The sequence below is a fragment of the Oryctolagus cuniculus genome, chromosome 5 (genome assembly GCF_964237555.1).
Source record: "Oryctolagus cuniculus chromosome 5, mOryCun1.1, whole genome shotgun sequence".
NCBI lineage: Eukaryota > Metazoa > Chordata > Mammalia > Lagomorpha > Leporidae > Oryctolagus > Oryctolagus cuniculus.
This window is the reverse complement of record NC_091436.1, coordinates 56,108,054-56,127,001: the sequence shown is the minus strand read 5'-3', so window position 1 is coordinate 56,127,001 and position 18,948 is coordinate 56,108,054.

Genomic DNA, 18,948 nt, shown 5'->3' with positions numbered 1-18,948 from the left:
TTCCCTGGAAATAACTGAGGTTTTGAAATCAGCCTCTTCAGCAGAAACAAAAAGTCTATATTGACTATATTTAAAATTACAGGCAAAAAGTATACCTGTGAGAAATGTAATTCTCAGTGGATTTAAGCAAAATTGCAGAAACTGCATATTGTAGATAATTTCAGCACCTTTTTCTTTGGGAGAAAAAATGTGAATCTCATAGGAAAGCAAAAACCTCTTTCTTAGCCAGTGCTGAGAAAAATTTCCACCTTAATAAAAATGTCAAAATAAATGGCTATGCACAATTAAGTTTCAAGAATATTAAATCAAAATATTCACCTGATTTTAGAATAATCTCTATGCCTCATATAGTCCATGGATACAAATTATATGGAAGCAAGCTGAAGAGTGAACAAAGCAAAGGAGAATCAACCTGGCCTAGGGAAAGGACACATAAAGACATCAATGGAGAGTCATCTGGTGGGTGGAGAATCAGTGCTGGAGCATTGGACTGTGAGCGTGTCCACAGGGAAATTGAGTGGGGAACCAGCAGATCAGATATTAAGCAAAGAGACACAAGCTCTATTTGGTCATCAGATGGGTACCTCTAGGTGCACCTCTAGGCATGACGATAATACATAGAATGAAAGAAAGCACTGCATAGCACTTTTCTGTTTTGATGATGATCATGTCAAGCAAGCAGTGAATTCACAGAAACTGTTTTTTCTCTGTAACTGTTGGTGTATGCCTTCAGATCATATCTAAACAACCCCAGGTTCATAAAAATTTATTCCTAGAGAGGGCAGCTGAGGATATACAACTCTGTATCTTCATGTAAGAATACATTTCAGATGCTGAAGTTCTTCAACTGGCAGAGAATTGATCGTGGTAAATGTTACACATACATGGATTAAAAACTAAATTAGTAAACATTGCCTGACTTTTTCAGTCAATAAAGTTGTGAATTAGAAGGCATGCTCCCAATTAGGAACTTTAGGTCTTGGGACACAGTGATCTTGCCAGGAGTGCTGGACAAAGCTTTCATTGGCCAGGCAGACTTGAACTTTGCCTCCCCTGCCTTTCCACTTAGGAATCATGAGCCCATTAATCTGCATCTCTGATTCTCACTTCTTTCAAGCAGTGAGATGTATTTCATTAAATATAGCACTGCACTTGAAATCTTTACAATTAGTTTAAAAAGCATAAACAGTAATTTTCACTGATTGTAATATGCAAAATAACAATAGACAATATAAGAGAGAAAGAATTAAGTGTCACGTCGTGTGGTGTGAACTTGTTATTCAGAGAAAACATAATGCATGAATAAAACCCTACAAGACACATGCTTATGCCAGTGATGTTCACCCAGGGCAGCCCAATATGTTAAAAAGCATTAGGGATGTGGGCACTTTCAACCAGCTAACACCTGTAGAATCTTTTCTCTTATGATTCTTCAGTGAAAGCAGACATACAATAATCAACTATGAATTCTCATCTCAATCTCCAGAGGAAGTGGTGTGCTAACAGCAGTAATAATGAGATTAAGATTGATAGTTAACACATAGCACATACTCAGTGCTAAACATTCTTCAAAACATCTCACATATATCAACTCATAATTATCCACCTACAATATATGAGGAAATTGAGAAACACTGTGGTTGAATAATTCATTTGATTCAAAGCTATTTAGCTAGGATAGATAGCTATCCACTACTAGAACAAATATTGAAACTCAGATAGCCTTACTTGTATTCTTACTGCCATGACATAATTTTAATCCAGATAGAACTGTAGATTGAAAGGAGAATAAAATTTACACAGCCGGAGGTGAGAAACAACAGGATTAATTTGAGGTAAAACACAAGGATGAGAGCAAATTGATAATTAAAAGAGAGGAGACTCCTTGGTCAAACAGTTCTGCCATCCGCTGTTCTCTACAGTCTAAAGTTCTCATTGACTGGGGCAGTTAAGTTTAATCATTCAGAATCTGGCTCCCCTTCTGTTTTGATTCTTACTTAGTGATTAGTGTTTTATATTCATGTTTGTTTCTTTGTTTTTCCTTCAAACGGGTTTCTCTGAGAAAGTAAAATAGAAATTTGTAGACCTGTATGTTCTATAGTAATTTCAATTCCACTGGTATTTAACCACATATTCTCAACATGTAAATGTGAATACATATCTCTCTGTAGTTGCATGAAAACTGTCTCTCTCCAGAGAGGGACTCTGGCAGTGAAATTCTGCATAATTTCCTTGTTGGTCAGCAGAATGATTTTGATAATGTGAAGTCCATTATGGGACAGGCAGCAAATGAGAAACAGAGAGATAAGGAGACAGAGCAGATGAGGGAGAGAGAGAAATTCTACCAGCACTGCAGTGGTCTCTTCTCTCATTGGAATCCTCAAAATGATAAGACTTTTAAAATAATTGATTTCCTTTTCTTCTCCATGAAATTCTCCAGCAGAACTTCAGAAAATTTTACAACACTGCTCTCCCTGTCTTTCCCATTTTTAGGCTCTGCTGATAAAACTTATACTTGTACATGAATTTCTATTTTTATCAATTAGAACTTAGCCAAATACTGAAAACCAACCTGTCCTCAGAGAGGACACTCTCAATCTCTCAGAGATAGGTTGTCCTAAGTGGCCAAAGCTCTCTCGACAACCCTGAGATGGCAAGAGTTGACGACTGGCCCTTTCCATCTGCATCCCAGGAAAACTTCGTTCACCAGGAACAAACTACAGACACTGCTATCAGATTTAATCGAGCTTCCAGGGAGAGTTAACCTTCGAAGCTAGGGAGGGAGAAGCAAAGACGTCGATTCACATTACCATCTTCCCATTGGAAATCTTATTGCCCCACACATATTCAGGTACATGCTGTTGTCCTCTACCCTGAGTCTTTGCTGAGAACGGTGTCTGCTGAAGGTTGCCCCTTTTCCACATACCTACCTCATCCTAGACAATATCTCACAGAGGATCTCACAAATGCCCAGGTATGTGCTATGCTATTCTTAATTTTTTGCTTCTTCCTAGTTCTCTCACATCTCTGTTCTAGAATATTTGGCCTCCACTCTCATATTTATACTTTTGGCATATTGTTTGGGATTTGATTCCAGCTTAATTTAACCTTAGCAAACCTGCCAAGATTTGAATTCTAAGTACCTTTGAATCATCTCCAGGCAATTGCCTGGCTCTGTCTGCTTTTTCAACCCCTCTCCCCTCTGCTCACAGACTTCTTAGCAAAATGAATCAGACAGTGAGAATGTAAGAGATGCATTCACAAATAATACTGTGCAAGGTTTGATTAGTTTGTTGGTACCTTTGCAATCTTGAGAAGGCCACTCACACATGGGTTCCACTGTAAGTGTGTAGATGCTCTTGTAACAACAACTAGTATATTACAGACATTTAAAGTTTCAACCATTTTGGTATCATATATTAGGATATCATATATTAGGATTTGCAACTTACCAGGTGGTAATGTGGAAAAAAGCTTCTATTATGATTAATTTGAGGCAATGAAATGATATTAACTAGCAGTAAGAATTTTACTATAAAGCTAGAGAGAGACTCTGGAGAATCAAGCTAATAAGCTTAACATATATGTTTTTTCACGAGCTACTGTATTTCCCCAAACTACCAAGGTCTTTTTTATGATGAACATTCTGCAAATGCGTGGGTAGTAAGTTCTCTCAGGCTGTTAACAGATAAAAAAGTCAGTTCAGTATAGAAGAACAGAAATTCTAAAGAGGAGTCAGATTTAAGGCATGTGGAAAAAATTATCATTCACTTACCAGAAAGGCAAAATGAAAGAGAAGAATCTGAAAGAGCATGTTTAAAAATTTTAAATTTAGAACTTGGTAATTATTGCAGGAGGTTTATTATAAGCTCCCTTTAATTAAATGTTGAGTAACAGAGATGAAAAACTTCCCCTGTATATGTGAGACGTTTGGTTATTAGGTAAGAATTGTCAAAAAGCTAATTGGCCTATGATATAACTGAATTCTCAGTCTGTAAAATCAATTTATACTATATTACTAGGCTGCTAGATATTTAACTGGATTCTCCACTAGACAAGAAAGTATTACAACATTTTCAGAGTCGATTTTCCAAAGTCTCCACTACCTCTAGTTTTCCTCTTGGCTCTGACTATATCACCTAATTATTAATATATTTTAACAACAACATCAAAAACTAACTAAATACAAGACAGATTAAAGTAACAAGGTGTTTATCAACAGTCAGATTTTCACTGTTGTGTGTAGGATTGAACAGAAACAATAGTGTATATTTTATCACTCATTGAAGAGGCAACATGACTTAATGATGATGGGTTCAGACTTTAGAGCCAGACACTATGATTGAGATTCCAATTTAATCATTATTAGCTTTGTGACATAAAGCAAATCAATTAACCACTCTATGCCTTAGTTTCTTCATCTGTAAAATAGACAAAACTTTGGAACATACCTCACTGGTTTGCTATGAGCATTAAGTTTAACTGTTCAAGAAAATTTTTATTCTTTAAATTGAGACTTCCTGGTTGGAAGGTGTATAGTCTAGCAACATTTACAATTATAATTTGAATCTCTAAATAAACAGTGGCATCTATTTTTGACATCTTTTAAAAGTTTTATTTATTTATTTTCATTTATTAATTGAAAGCAAAAGATACACACACACACGCACACGCACACACGCACAACAGAGAGAGAGAGACAAACAGAGACAGATCTCCTTGCTGGTTCTCCTCCAAATGAGCAGAATAGCTCAGGCTTTGCCAAGCCAAAGCCAACAGGCTGGAAGTCAATCCAGATGTCCCACATAGAAAGTAGGGACCCACGCTTTCACACCATCACCTACTGTTTCCCATCCTGTGCAATCGCAGGAATCTGGAATTGAAAGCAGGGCAACGAGTCAGACCCAGGCTCTCTGATTTGGGACACAGGTAAACCAAGTGGCATCTTAACAGGTATACCAAACTCTTCCCCTTGTTTTTTACTTTCAACCAAGTATGAACAGATATAAATTTTAGCTGCATATAGCTTAGACAACCCTGTGATAGCTGATTGATAAATTTTATCAGGTATCAGCTGGTTGATGTCACATTGGTAGGTTCCCACTGGCCACAGTGACTATCATATCATCAGAAATTTCAGTAAATACTACAAATCAGCCGCTTTCCCATAGAATTGGCTGTTAAACCTTATAAGCACATCACTGACTATTTAGTATTTTGTAATCGCTTCTTTCATTAAATATTAAATCCATGCCAAATTCCATAGGCATGTAATGCATGAATGAGCAAAACAAGTGAATAGTGGCCAAAAACAGCAGAACATACTTTATTCCTTTAAATAGATTTATTATGGCAGCATTTAAAAATACAACATTCAAAATCTAGTTTTTACAATATTTTTCTCTTCCCTGAAAAACATTATAATGATAGATCTTTAAGATATTGTCCAGGCCGGCGCCATGGATCACTTGGCTAATCCTCCGCCTGCAGCACTGGCATCCCATATGGGCGCTGGGTTCTAGTCCTGGCTGCTCCTCTTCCAGTCCACCTCTCTGCTGTGGCCCGGGAAGGCAGTGGAGGATGGCCCAAGTGCTTGGGCGCCTGAACCTGCGTGGGAGACCAGGAAGAGGCACCTGGCTCCTGGCTTTGGATCAGCTCAGCACCAGTCTTAGCATCCATTTGTGGGGTGAACCAATGGAAGGAAGACCTTTCTCTCTGTCTCTCTCTCTCACTGACTAACTCTGACAAGTAAAAAAAAAAAAAAAATATTGTCCAAATATAAAGTCATTCATTATTGGAATTCTCACTGGAATCTGATGCTATTCAAATGCAGCAGACTATAACAAAGTTATTGAGGAAAAAAACCAGAGGCAAATGGTTGGAAAGTCTGAGTTCAATAAGGAGTACTTGCTCTCAATCTACTATGAGTAGGTAATTAAAAAGTATGTTTTATGTTTGTCAAATGTTTCTCTGTATTTCCCTACACAACATGCATATCTATTTTTTTTTTTATTTGACAAATAGAGTTAGACAGTGAGAGAGAGAGAGACATAGAGAAAAGTCTTTTTTCCATTGGTTAACCCCCCCCCCCCCGCCCCCCGCCCAGGTGGCTGCCTTGGCCAGAACTACAACAATCTGAAGCCAGGAGCCAGATATTTCCTCATGGTCTCCCATGCAGGTGCAGGGGCCCAAGCACCTGGGCCATCCTAGAGTGCCCTCCCAGACCACAGCAGAGAGCTGGACTGGAAGAGGAACAACCAAGACTCGAACCCGGCACCCATATGGGATGCCAGTGCCGCAGGCAGAGGAGTAACCAAGTGTGCCACTGCGCCGGCCTCACAACATGTATATCTAATTGTAAAAGTTACCTAGTTTATTACTAAACTAGATTTAGAAATCAGAATTTCGGGCCGGCGCCGCGGCTCACTAGGCTAATCCTCTACCTAGCGGCGCCGGCACACCGGGTTCTAGTCCCAGTGTCCCGGTTGCCCCTCTTCCAGGCCAGCTCTCTGCTGTGGCCAGGGAGTGCAGTGGAGGATGGCCCAGGTGCTTGGGCCCTGCACCCCATAGGAGACCAAGAAAAGCACCTGGCTCCTGGCTCCTGCCATCGGATCAGCGCGGTGCGCCGGCCGCAGCACGCCGGCCGCGGCGGCCATTGGAGGGTGAACCAACGGCAAAAGGAAGACCTTTCTCTCTCTCTCTCTCACTGTCCACTCTGCCTGTCAAAAAAAAAAAAAAGAAATCAGAATTTCTTACATTATGCCAACATAGTTTTAATTACATAATGGTAAAAAAATGTCCAACAAATGCTTACTGTTCTAAGCACTTTGCATCTATCATATGACTTACTGAAACAATTCTGATGTAGTGCCTTTCAAATAAATAATTTTTTAAAACATAAATTGTTAAATGTATTTTAAAAAGTATCATTCCTCTATTCAAAATTTAAATATTTAATTTTTTAACTGATACATAAAAACTGTACACAGGTAAGAAACACCATGTGATGTTTTAGAAAATTTATATGTTGTATAATTTTTCAGTCAAGATCTTTAATTCCTTTCCCAATTCTGAGACCAATGGTAAATTTTTAAGCTAAAATTATTTGTTTATTTTAGTTTATATCTTGTTTTATAAGTGCAATGGTAGCATATTTAAGTAAAATTATTATTTCTAATATCAATATTAATAAAACAGAATTAATATAGTTTCATTAGTACTTACTATTGTCAGTTACATTCTAAGTAAATATGTATATATTTCATGTACAATCACCTAATCTTCCCAAAAATACATATGGGGTAAGTATTTTTATCACATCTCATTTTAAGTGAAGGATATTGATATCTAAATATGTTAAATAACTGACAAAATTAGAAAGTAGTTGATCCTTGTTATGAAATACTTGTATACTGTTTCTTCAGAGAAGCATGCAATATCTGAATTGACTAAGCTGTGCAATCACAAATCTTGGAGGTCATTAGCCTACTTTGACAGTGCTTGAGAATCAACTACTTGGAATGTGTGAAATATATACTGTGACAGGAGAGAGGAAAGAGGGAAAGATAAGAATACAGAATTATCAGTATGCATTTGTGATTATTTATGACTTGGCATAAGCTTACCATTTTAGTGTCATATTCCTTCAATCCATTCTTCTACTACCCCATTCACACAAGGTTATAACATTCTTATTATTTCTAAAACACATCTGGTCCCCTCTTCTAAGCTTATATTCTTCACATTCTCTAACTGAAAACTTTTTCCTTAAATATCACTTCTCCAAAACCTGTCTGCTAACTTCAACATCTTTGTTGCATGACATTTAGTAACCCAAGGGATCTCTCATGTTTCCAGGTAGACGCTCTACAGGGTCCATCAGTCCCTCCCCTGAGCCCCGATGGCATTTTCCCTCCATCAGAGATTGCTCTTCTTCCTTACTCTATGCTATTGTTCCTAAATTGTTGCAAAAACATGCCTCTTGTTGAGTTCAACATTTGTAAGTACAGAAATATGACTTCTTGTTTTTTTCTCATCCAAATCAGATTTTAGTAAAGCCAAAGAAATATTTTCTACCAGTTAGAACTGACCAGCAGTTAAAGGCTGAGCTTTTTATCATTCTACTTATTTCAGAAAGCATGAGATAGCTGTCTGCTAGAGACATTTAGAAGAGAGAGACTCAAGATGATTTCTGAAGTCCCTTATGATTCCAGTATCATGTGACTGTTTGAACTTTAAAAAGTCAAGTTGAGGAAAGCAACATTAATGAAGTACTTTAAACAATTCTTTTAAAATGTACCCATTGCATATTTACATAACATTGAAGCCACAACAAATGATAAGAATAAGGCAGATCAGGAAAGAAAGTCACAGTGGGTCAATGGGAGGTGAACATAAATCTAAAACAATTATAAGGCAGAAAAGGGCTTATTTCATATTTTTAAGATTTTTTATTTATTTATTTGAGAGGTAGAGTTACAGACAATGAGAGGGAGAGACAGAGAGAAAGGTCTTCCATCTGCTGGTTCAGTCCCCAAATGGCCACAATGGCCAGAGCTGCACCAATCAAAAGCCAGGAGCCAGGAGCTTCTTCCAGGTCTCCCACGGGTATGCAGGGGCCCAAGCGCTTGGGCCATCTTCTTCTGCTTTCCAAGGCCATAGCAGAGAACTGGATTGGAAGAGAAGCAGCTGAGACTAGAACCGGCACCCATATGGGATGCCAGTGCTGCAGGCAGAAGATTAACATACTGTGAACAGTGCTGGCCCTATTTCATATTGTTGATGGCAAACATCTTATTTCATTTTAATTCACCATAACACTTTATAGATTATTACAATGAGCAGAAGTCCAAAATATCATTTTAGGAATTCTATAAAGGAATATACATGTTATCTATTGAGTAGAAAATTCTTATTTTAATGATTCAATTTTGGATTTTATAAATTTATCTCTAAAGTTAATTTTCACAACTTGAATGTGAAAATATATCCATGAGTGACATCTATTAGGCTCAAATCAGTAATGTTGATCATTAAGACATATTAGGAAATAACTATCCTTTTCATATTTTTAAAATGGAACTGCCATATATATGAGAAAAGTAAATGTATATGATTATTGAATGCAATGATTAATATTTGAATACTGATTTTCTCTACTTTTGAAAAGTATTCATTCAAAGTGGAATGATTTTAAAAAGAGAATATAAAAACTGACATTATTTGTAGACATGAAGTATAGCTATTTATTTCACAGCTAGGGAAACAAGACTTTGCTAGCCCATTTTCATATTGTGAGCCCATTTCTCAAACTACGTGATGGTATTTCAAAGATTTCATGGAAAATCAAATTGAAAGATAAATTTGGAGTAGGTATTTGGTGTTACAGTTAAGACACAATTTGGGACACCCATATACCATAGTTTTGTGTCTGCGCTCACGTCTGAGCTCCATTCCCAAGTCCAGCTCTCTGGGCATGTGCACACTGGGAGGCAGCAGGTGACTGCACAAGCAGTTGAGTTTCTGCCACCCATTTATATGAGACTGGAGTTGAGTTCTAGCATCCTGGTGTTGGTTTGGTCTAACCCTGGCTGTTACAGACATTTGAGGACTGAACCAGCAGGTGGCAGAGCTCTGGCATAATCTCTATTTCTCTCTATCTCTGTCTTCCAAATGTATAAAATAAGTTAATTAAAATGTAAAAAATGGGCCTGAGTTGTGGCACACGTAACCCACCATCTGTGTTGCTGGAATCCCTTACGTGCACCAGTTCATATTTTGGATGCTCCACTTCTGATCTAGCTCCCTGCTAATGGCCTGGGAAAAGCAGCAGAAAATGGCCCAAGTGTGGGCCTTCACCACCCATGTGCAAGAACTGAATGAAGCTCCTTGATCCTGAATTCAGCCTGGTCCAGCTCTGGCCATTGCAGCTGTTTGGGGAGTGAAGCAGAGGATGGGAGATCTCTCTCTCTCTTTCTCTGTGTTTGTGTATGTGTGTATGTTTGTGTGTGTGTATGTGTGTGTGTGTCTATCTTTCCCTCTCTCACTGTAACACTTACTTTCAAATAAATAAGTAAATCTTTGGTTAGAAAGTTAAAGAGGGATAACATATTAAGCTGCTCATCAACAGTCAGGTTGAGGGCTGATCAAGTCACCGTTTCTCCTAGTGTTCATTTCACTTTAACAGGTTTCCTTTTTGGTGCTCAGTTAGTTGTCACCTATCAAGGAGAACAAGTGGTATTTGTCCCTTTGGGATTGGCTTATTTCACTCAACATAATGTTTTCCAAATTCCTAACAGGGATCACTTTTCAGTTAAAATTTAAACACCTAAGAATAATTGTGTGTTAATTACAGAGTTCAACCAATGGTATTAGAACAAAAAAAAAATACTAAAATGGATAAAGTATTACTTGTTCTACTTAATACTTTTGGTTGAATACTGTAATCAATACACAATTCTTCTTAAGTGCTGAAACTTAACTGAAAAGTGATCGCTGTTAAAAATAAGAGTGGGAATAAGAGAGGGAAGAGATGTGCAATTCGGGACATGCTCAAGCTGACTTACCTCAAACGGTAGAGTTAGAAACATACCAGGGGATTCCAATTCAATCCCATCGAGGTGGCATGTACCAATGCCATCTCACTAGTCCCAGTGATCAATTTCTGTTCACAACTGATCATAATGATAGGACTGAGTCAAAGGGATCACATAAACAAGAAGAGTGTCTGCAAATACTAGCTGATAGAATCAAAAAGGGAGAGAATGATCCAACATGGGAAGTGAGATACACAGCAGACCCATAGAATGGCAGATGTCCTAAACAGCACTCTGGCCTCATAATCAGCCCTTAAGGCATGTGGATCCGGCTGAAATGCCCATGAGAGTATTTCAGGCATGGAAAGCCAAGACACTCTGGGGAAAAAAAAAACCTAAATGAAAGATCTCTGTGAGTGAGATCCCTGTGGAAAGAATGGGTCATCAAAGAAGGAGGTACCTTTCTCTGAAGGGAGGAGAGAACTTCCACTTTGACCATGGCCTTGTCTAAATATGATCAGAGTCAGTGAACTCAGGGGGCTTCCATAGCCTTGGCAGCTCATGACAAGAGCCTGCGGTGATTACTGATGCCATAAACAAGAGTGTCAATTTGTTAAGTCAACAACAGGAGTCACTGTGCACTTACTCCTCATGTAGTATCTTTGTCCTTAGTGTGCTGTACATTGAGATTTAATGCTATAACTAGTACTGAAACAGTATTTTTCACTTTATGTTTCTGTGTGGGAGCAAACTGTTGAAATCTTTACTTAATGTATGCTAAACTGATCTTCTGTATATAAAGAGAATCAAGAATGAATCTTGATGTGAATGGAAGGGGAGAGGGAGTGGGAAAGGGGAGGGTTGTGGGTGGGAGGGACGTTATGGGGGGGAAGCCATTGTAATCCATAAGCTGTACTTTGGAAATTTATATTCATTAAATAAAAGTTAAAAAAAAGAAAAAAAAAAAGAAGAAAGTTAAAGAGGGGCCAGCACTGTGGCATAGCAAGTGAAGCTGCTGCCTGCAGTGCAAGCATCCCTTATGGGTGCTGGTTCATGTCCCAGCTGCTGCACTTTCCATCCAGCTCTCTGCTATGGCCTGGGAAAGCAATAGAAGATGGCCCAAGTCCTTGGGCCCCTGAACCCACATGGGAGACCTGGAAGAAGCTCCTGGCTCTGGCCATTGTGGCCAACTGGGGAGAGAACTAGCGGATGGAAGACCTCTCTCTCTGCTGCCTCTCCTTCTTTCTCTGTGTAACTATGACTTTCAAATAAATAAATAAACCTTTAAAAAAAAAGAAAGTTAAAGAAAAGATGTTTGTACTTGCACAAAAGAAAAAAACAAACACAAAATCTTGAATACAAGGGCTCTTCTAAAAGTTCATGGAAAATATATGAGAAAGCTATCTATGGATATCAAAATGTTTGCACTAAATAAACATTGTTTAATTTATTTTTTCATAACACTTTTGAAGTTATCCTATACTTTGACCTCAACAAGTTGAGTGAGGGTGAGCATTTATATTTTATCCTCTTAACTAGAAAACACGAGGCATGCAGTAAATAATTAGTTGAATAAGTTTCAGCTCAACCAATGTTGAATAAATAAATGAATGAGAGAATGAGAAATTATGTAATGATTTATAATCCACATTCCCTGTCCAGTGTTCCTTCAAGCACCATTTTTTGTGTCTGTACAGTTGCTACTGCTGTCCATTTTTAAGAATTTGGTTACCAGAGGCTAGGGAGAACAGGAGGGAAGGAGATATGAGTAAAGGTTGATTAAGGGTAATAAGTTACCAGTAGATAAGAGTAGGAAGTTGTGGTAGTCTAATGCATGGGAGACTGAATATGCACTGTGGCGATATAATGAATGCTTTTCCCTTTTAGAAAGGCACAAGAAAGGATTCTGAATGCTTTCATCTTACAGAAATGAAATGGTGGAGGAGATAGATGTGCTTACCCTGATTTAACATTACATATGCACATATATATCAAAACATCATATGGAATTTTATAAATATGTACAATTTTTATGCCCATTAAAAATAAACAAAAATTTTGTAAACTAAAACTCAGTAGTGTATCATTTCCCCTCCTCTGAATTTCCAAGAGAATATTGGCTGGCAATGTATCTGTGTGTAATTATTTATAAGTGCCCCTTCTTTGTCAATGCTTTTATGCCACTTACCTGTTCTTCTTTCTGGTATTTTATTACTTCCTTAGAATGGAATTACATTTTTTGAATACTAAATCTAGAGCTATGAGCAATGTAATCCTGTGTGCATTTTTTGCTGAAGGTTCAGGTTTTTTTGTGACATCCACATACCAGCCCACCACCTCTTTCATGTCTTTGCTGTTGTTAGATATAAAAGCAAGAACTGAAAGAAAAATCTTATAAATCATTTTTTAGTTGTACCCCAGCAAGTTGATGGAAATTAAATAGAATAACCAAAACAAGTCAAGTGAAATGGCTATGCAAGAGTACACGTATGTATCTTAAAATTAACTTGCAAATGGATGCTATAGGATAATGACAGCCAAATTCTAGTTAAGTCTGTAATTAAAAATGAGTAATGGGGCTGGAGCCATGGCGCAGTGGGTTAATCCTCTGTTTGGGATGACAGCATCCCATATGGGCACCGGTTCTAGTCTCAGCTGCTCCTCTTCCAATCTGGCTCTCTACTGTGGCCTGGGAAAGCAGTAGAAGATGGCTCAAGTGCTTGGGTCCCTGCACATGCATGGGAGACCAGGAGAAAGCACCTGGCTCCTGGCTTCAGATGCACACAACTTAGCACAGCTCTGACCATTGTGGCCATTTGAAGTAGACCAATGGAAGGAAAACTTTTTTCTCTGTCTCTCCATCTCACTGTCTGTAGCTCTAACTCTCAAATAAATAAATAAAATATTTTTAAAAATTTTAAAAATAAAAATGAGTAATGCCTCTAGAATTCACAGTAAGAACTTAAAAGGTAGCTATACATTAACTTAATATTTATTTTGAAATGTAAAAGCTTTCTGACATGGTCTACATTCATATTCTATTTATATAATTTCTAAAGTTAACACCCCTGGGAGATTTATTTTATAACTACTACAACTAATAATAAATAAGTAGGGGCCGGCGCTGTGGCGCAGCGAGTTAGCACCCTAGCCAGTTCTAGTCCCTGCTGCTCTTCTTCCGATTCAGCTCTCTACTATGGCCTGGGATAGCAGTAGAGGATGACCCAGGTCCTTGGGCCCCCGCACCCACGTGGGAGACCCAGAAGAAGCTCCTGACTCCTGGATTTGGATCAGCGCACCTCCAGCCATTGTGGCCAACTGGGGAGTGAACCATCAGATGGAAGACCTCTCTCTCTCTCTCTCTGCCTCTCCCCAGTGTGTAATTCTGACTTTCAAATAAATAAATCTTTAAAAATAATAATAAGTAGATGACATTTGGTCACTGTCAATATAAACACGATAGTGAAAAAACAAACAAAAAATTTAGTGTTATAGTTCAAAGCACCTTTACCAATAGAACTATGATATTCAGAATGTTCTGTTTCAACAGTTGATGCAACTTATACATATTTCTGGAATTACTTTAATGCATTGATCTCACAGGGCTCTTTTCAGTCAGAATGCTGATTACAAGAGACGTGCCATTGCAATAGACTTGGGGAACTGTGCTGTAGGAATACTGTTAGAATTTGAAGATATATTGTTGCTTTTAGGGCAGAGCTCACACCAAATTTCAGTACATTCAAAAGAGGCAAGTCTGGGAACATCTTGTCTTGTCCTTGTTTATGGATGATGTGATATAGTTTTAGTCTGACTCTTCCAGCACTAAGAATATATACATTAGTAAGAAGAGAGAGAGAGGGAGGGAGAAGGAGGAGGAGGAGGAGGAGGAGGAGGAGGAGGAGGAGGAGGAGGACAGAGGGAGGGGAAAAGAAAGAAAACTGCTGTGTGAAATCTTCCCTCATAAAAGAGTTCAGGTTAGGCTTCCTAACTACAGATTTACATTAAGAGCTATGACAAGTCTGATGTCCGGGAAAGCAAAACCTTCCTCTGGTATAACAAAAAAGATGTCACATAGAAGCAACAGCAAGTGAATGTTACAAATAAATATGTGGTGAATCATTTTTAATTAAAATCAAAATTTTATAAAATCAAAGAAAAAATCTGATTGATAATTTTCCAGAATGCAAAAAAATGCATTTATTTAACAGTAAAAAGCAAAATATGATCCTTGGTACCCTTTCATATACTTTCCATAAAAAATGGTCTCAGGGCATTGATTAGAATGTAGGAGGTCTCTGGAGAGAATAAATACTTTTTCCATTGCGGTCTGTGAGTCCAACCCATAATAAGAGACATCACACATTAATAGCTTTATCAAAAAGGAGAAATAGCATTTAGAGATGCAAAACATCATTTTGAGGTTTTCCAGGTACCATAATGATAGTTTTTCTTACCACTGAATATTCATGACACCTCATAAAACTAATGATAAACATAAAAATTGATGTGAACGTTTGACTAATCTCCTCTTATTTGTTTGGAAGAGCTGTCGTAATTGCCTGGTTTGTAAATTAAACATCTGCTATGGGAATAAACAAAAACATAACTGAGCATATTCAAATAAATTGAATTCACTCTGGTTCCATAAATTTTATTATATGTGCTCATCAATTTTATTACACCTGAGCACAGCATTGCCTCCAAAGTCAATGCATTTTTAGATATCCTATTTGTAAGAATAAATGCTTTACTTTTCTATAAATTGCAGATCTCATTTAGATCATTTTTAAAAGAATGTTTCAGTAGCCAAGCCCAACTAATTGAAGCCACCTGCTATTTTGGATGGACATGAGCTGGGGTTCCACTTAAGGTTCAACTCCTTAAGAGTTTCTTCAGACCATTAGAATCATCTCTGTATTGCAGCAGCTCTTGTCAAACAAGATAACAATCATTTTGTGTTTGCAAAGCTAATATATCTAATGTTTAGCATAGCTGTATTTTCCTAGTTTCTAAGCCATAAAGATGAAACATATTTTTAGAAAATTAACCAGATCTACTAGTACTCGAACAGTATTTTTCACTTTGTGTTTCTATGTGGGTGCAAACTGTTGAAATCTTTACTTAATATATACTAAACTGATCTTCTGTATATAAAGAGAATTGAAAATGAATCTTGATGTGAATGGAAGGGGAGAGGGAGTGGGAGAGGGGAGGGTTGCGGGTGGGAGGGAAGTTATGGGGAGGGAGCCATTGTAATCTATAAGCTGTACTTTGAAATTTATATTCATTAAATAAAAGTTTAAAAAAAAAGGAATAAAAAGAAAATTAACCAGATCAAGCAACCCAGAGAACGACATTGGCAAATCTACAAGTAGGCATGGCAAAATGTGGGAGTTATACATATGTGTGTGTGTGCATGTGTATGTATCTTAATTATATTTATATAAAAAACTTCTGTAGATAGTTCCTTGATGCCATAGCCCTACTAAAATAATTCATACTGGTATTCAATGTTCTTCGGTGACTAATCAAGACAAATTAAGTATTTCAAGCAATAACAAATAAATAATGGGTAGAAATAATGCATTGCAGCTGCAACCAATAAACTCAATATTAGGATGGCTGCCTGTGAGCGCAAAATGATATAACATAATGTAAGACAGAGTACCTGACTTCAGATATTTGTAAGGCATTTTCACAATATATTGAGATATATTAAATATAAAATGTCAACAAATGCATATCCTGTGATTTTACTTGAATTTTTGCAGAAGAATGACATAAACATGCTGAGTGATATATTCCATTTTGCAAATAAATGTAAAATTTTTTATTAGCAGGGGAACTCATAACTTCAAACTTACCCTCCTTGGAGGAGGCATTTAACCTAGTGGCTAAGATGCCCTGCTCCCATCAGAATACCTAGGTTTGATTCATGGCTCTGGCTCTGGCTCGTGACTCCAGCTTTTGGGCAATACAGACAATATGAAGCAGGGTAATGGATCAGTAGTTGTGTTTCTGCCTTCACAAGGGAGACCTGGATTGTACTCCCTGCTCCTAGTTTTGAACCCAACCCAGCCCCAACTGTTGGGGGCATTTAAAGAATGAACCACAGGGTGAGAGTGTATGCTCTCCCTCCCCGCATCTGTAATAAATAAAAACCATTTACTAATCTTGACATTACAGCTGCTGACCCAGAGGCTTGAGATCTATAACCCTGACAAGCAGGACTTTTTTTTTGTCCCTCATTTTCTCTCCGGAAAGAAAGAATTCTGTCATTGCTCTGTCAGGAATTCTGTGATCTGAAAGAGGTGTAGAAGCTTGAGTAGGAAAGATTCTCTCAACTACAATTTAGCAGAAACTCCAATTAGTAAATTTATTTCACTGAGGACTTCTCATTTCTAGACTTATTCTATAAATGCAGTCAGACTTTTAGTCAAGCAGGTAATGGCAAGATTCTAATCAAGGTTCCAGTCCAGTGATTCAGAAACTGAATCCCTCAGTCATCTGAAAGAGAAGTACAAGGGGAAAGAAAAAATCCCCAAGATTTGCTCAGAGAATGGAAATCAAAGACAAGTTCTGGATTAATGCAAGGGCAGTGAGTTATTAGATCAAAGTTGATTGGGTAGTTAAGTGTCACTGGCTCAGGACATTTTTAAAAATCCACATCACACTCAGCTGGAGATCACATGAAAGAAAAATCAACCCTAACTTTCATACTGTTCAGGTTTTAATTTAGCAACAACATTAGCCTTCAAGAGGAAGTCCATCTTGTTTTAGTCCACTAGATATGCTTTTAATAGTATCTGAAATAGTTATTGCTTAATTTAATGCTTCATGGTGGTAGTAGCAATTAGGAGGAAGTAGTTTTCATTATAGCTGATGGAAAAAAATAAACTTTCACTTTCTTTATGGTTTTTTATAAGACTTGAGCTTCCAAAATACAGATTTAAGTCTCAATTGTGTAAATGAATCTTGAGAGGTAGAATAAAATGTTTGTTCTTATCATGTTGCCAAAAGAAAACAAAATAATCCTTGATTTCAACATCCTAGCTAACAAACCATTGGAAGATGCATTATCTTCTGTGCACTAGCTAAATCCATTTATTTTTATAGGTGCAGTCATTTAATAATACATTGGTTGCATATTTTTTAAACTCTTAAAGACAATACATGTCAAAGTTCAGATTTCCATTTTGAATGTAATTGAATGTGGCATAAAATATGCTCTATGTTAGGTACTGTAATAATTGCCTTTATAATATGTGGAAAAATACAGATTTAAGCAATTTTTTTAGCTATGAGTCATCGTCAACAGTCTATTTTGATAACTTGGACTAATGAGATTTTTCTGTTACATACAAAATATATGAAGTAGGTTGATTATTCATTAATTGCTTATGAATGTCTATTGTGGACAAGGTGCTATTGTAGGAGCTGTAAACACACAGTAACAATGAAAGACCATGCCCTTGCCTTCGGTATTACCTTTTTCTGAGAGATATCTATATTAACAGAAGAATTCCAACAATATTTTTACCATTGTAAGAGGTACTCAAAAAGGCTGGAACTTCTTAATTTTTACTGGGCAGGCAGATCATCTGACAATCTTATTAAAGTGCAGATTCTAGGACAGGAAATCTGGAACAGAGGTCTGAAGTTCTATATTTCCAGCAAACTTCACAAGTGATGCAGTTGGCACAGGTAGGAGTATAGGCCACACTTGGAATAATGAGGAGCTAGGAGGAGAGAGTAACATGACTGCAATTAGGAGGTTAGGAATAGCTTCTCTGAGCAGTAGCACAGTAAGTTAGGTAACCATGAAGGAGGAGCAGAATTTAAGTGGTAAATGTAAAAGGGTGGAGACTGTTTCACATAGTGAGAACAGCAAGTGTGAAGGCCCAATGGAATGGAACCATGTCCTACAGGACCTTCAAAGGCCAGAATGGCTCCATAATAAAGTGCAAGAAAGACATAGAGGGTTGAGGAAAAGACGTTGACAAGAGTCAGATTACTAACTAAATAGGGAATGGGGTTGTGAAAGAATACTGATGAGAGTCTAAAAATTGGAGAGGGCCCGGCTCTGTGGTATAGTGAGAGCTAAGTCTCCACCTGTGGTGCCAGCATCCAATATAGGTACCAGTTCTAGTCCCGGATGCTCCTCTTCTGATCCAGGTCTCTGCTATGGCCTGGGAAAGTAGTAGAAGATGGCTCAAGTGCTTGAGTCCCTACACCCATGTGGGAGACCCAGAAGAACTCCTGGCTCCTGACTTCGGATTGGCTCAGGCATGGCAGTTGCAGCCATTTGGGACATGAACCAGTGATGGAAGACCTTTCTCTCTGTCTCTGCCTCTCACTGTCTGTAACTCTACCTCTCATATAAATAATTTAAAAAATATAAAAATAAAAT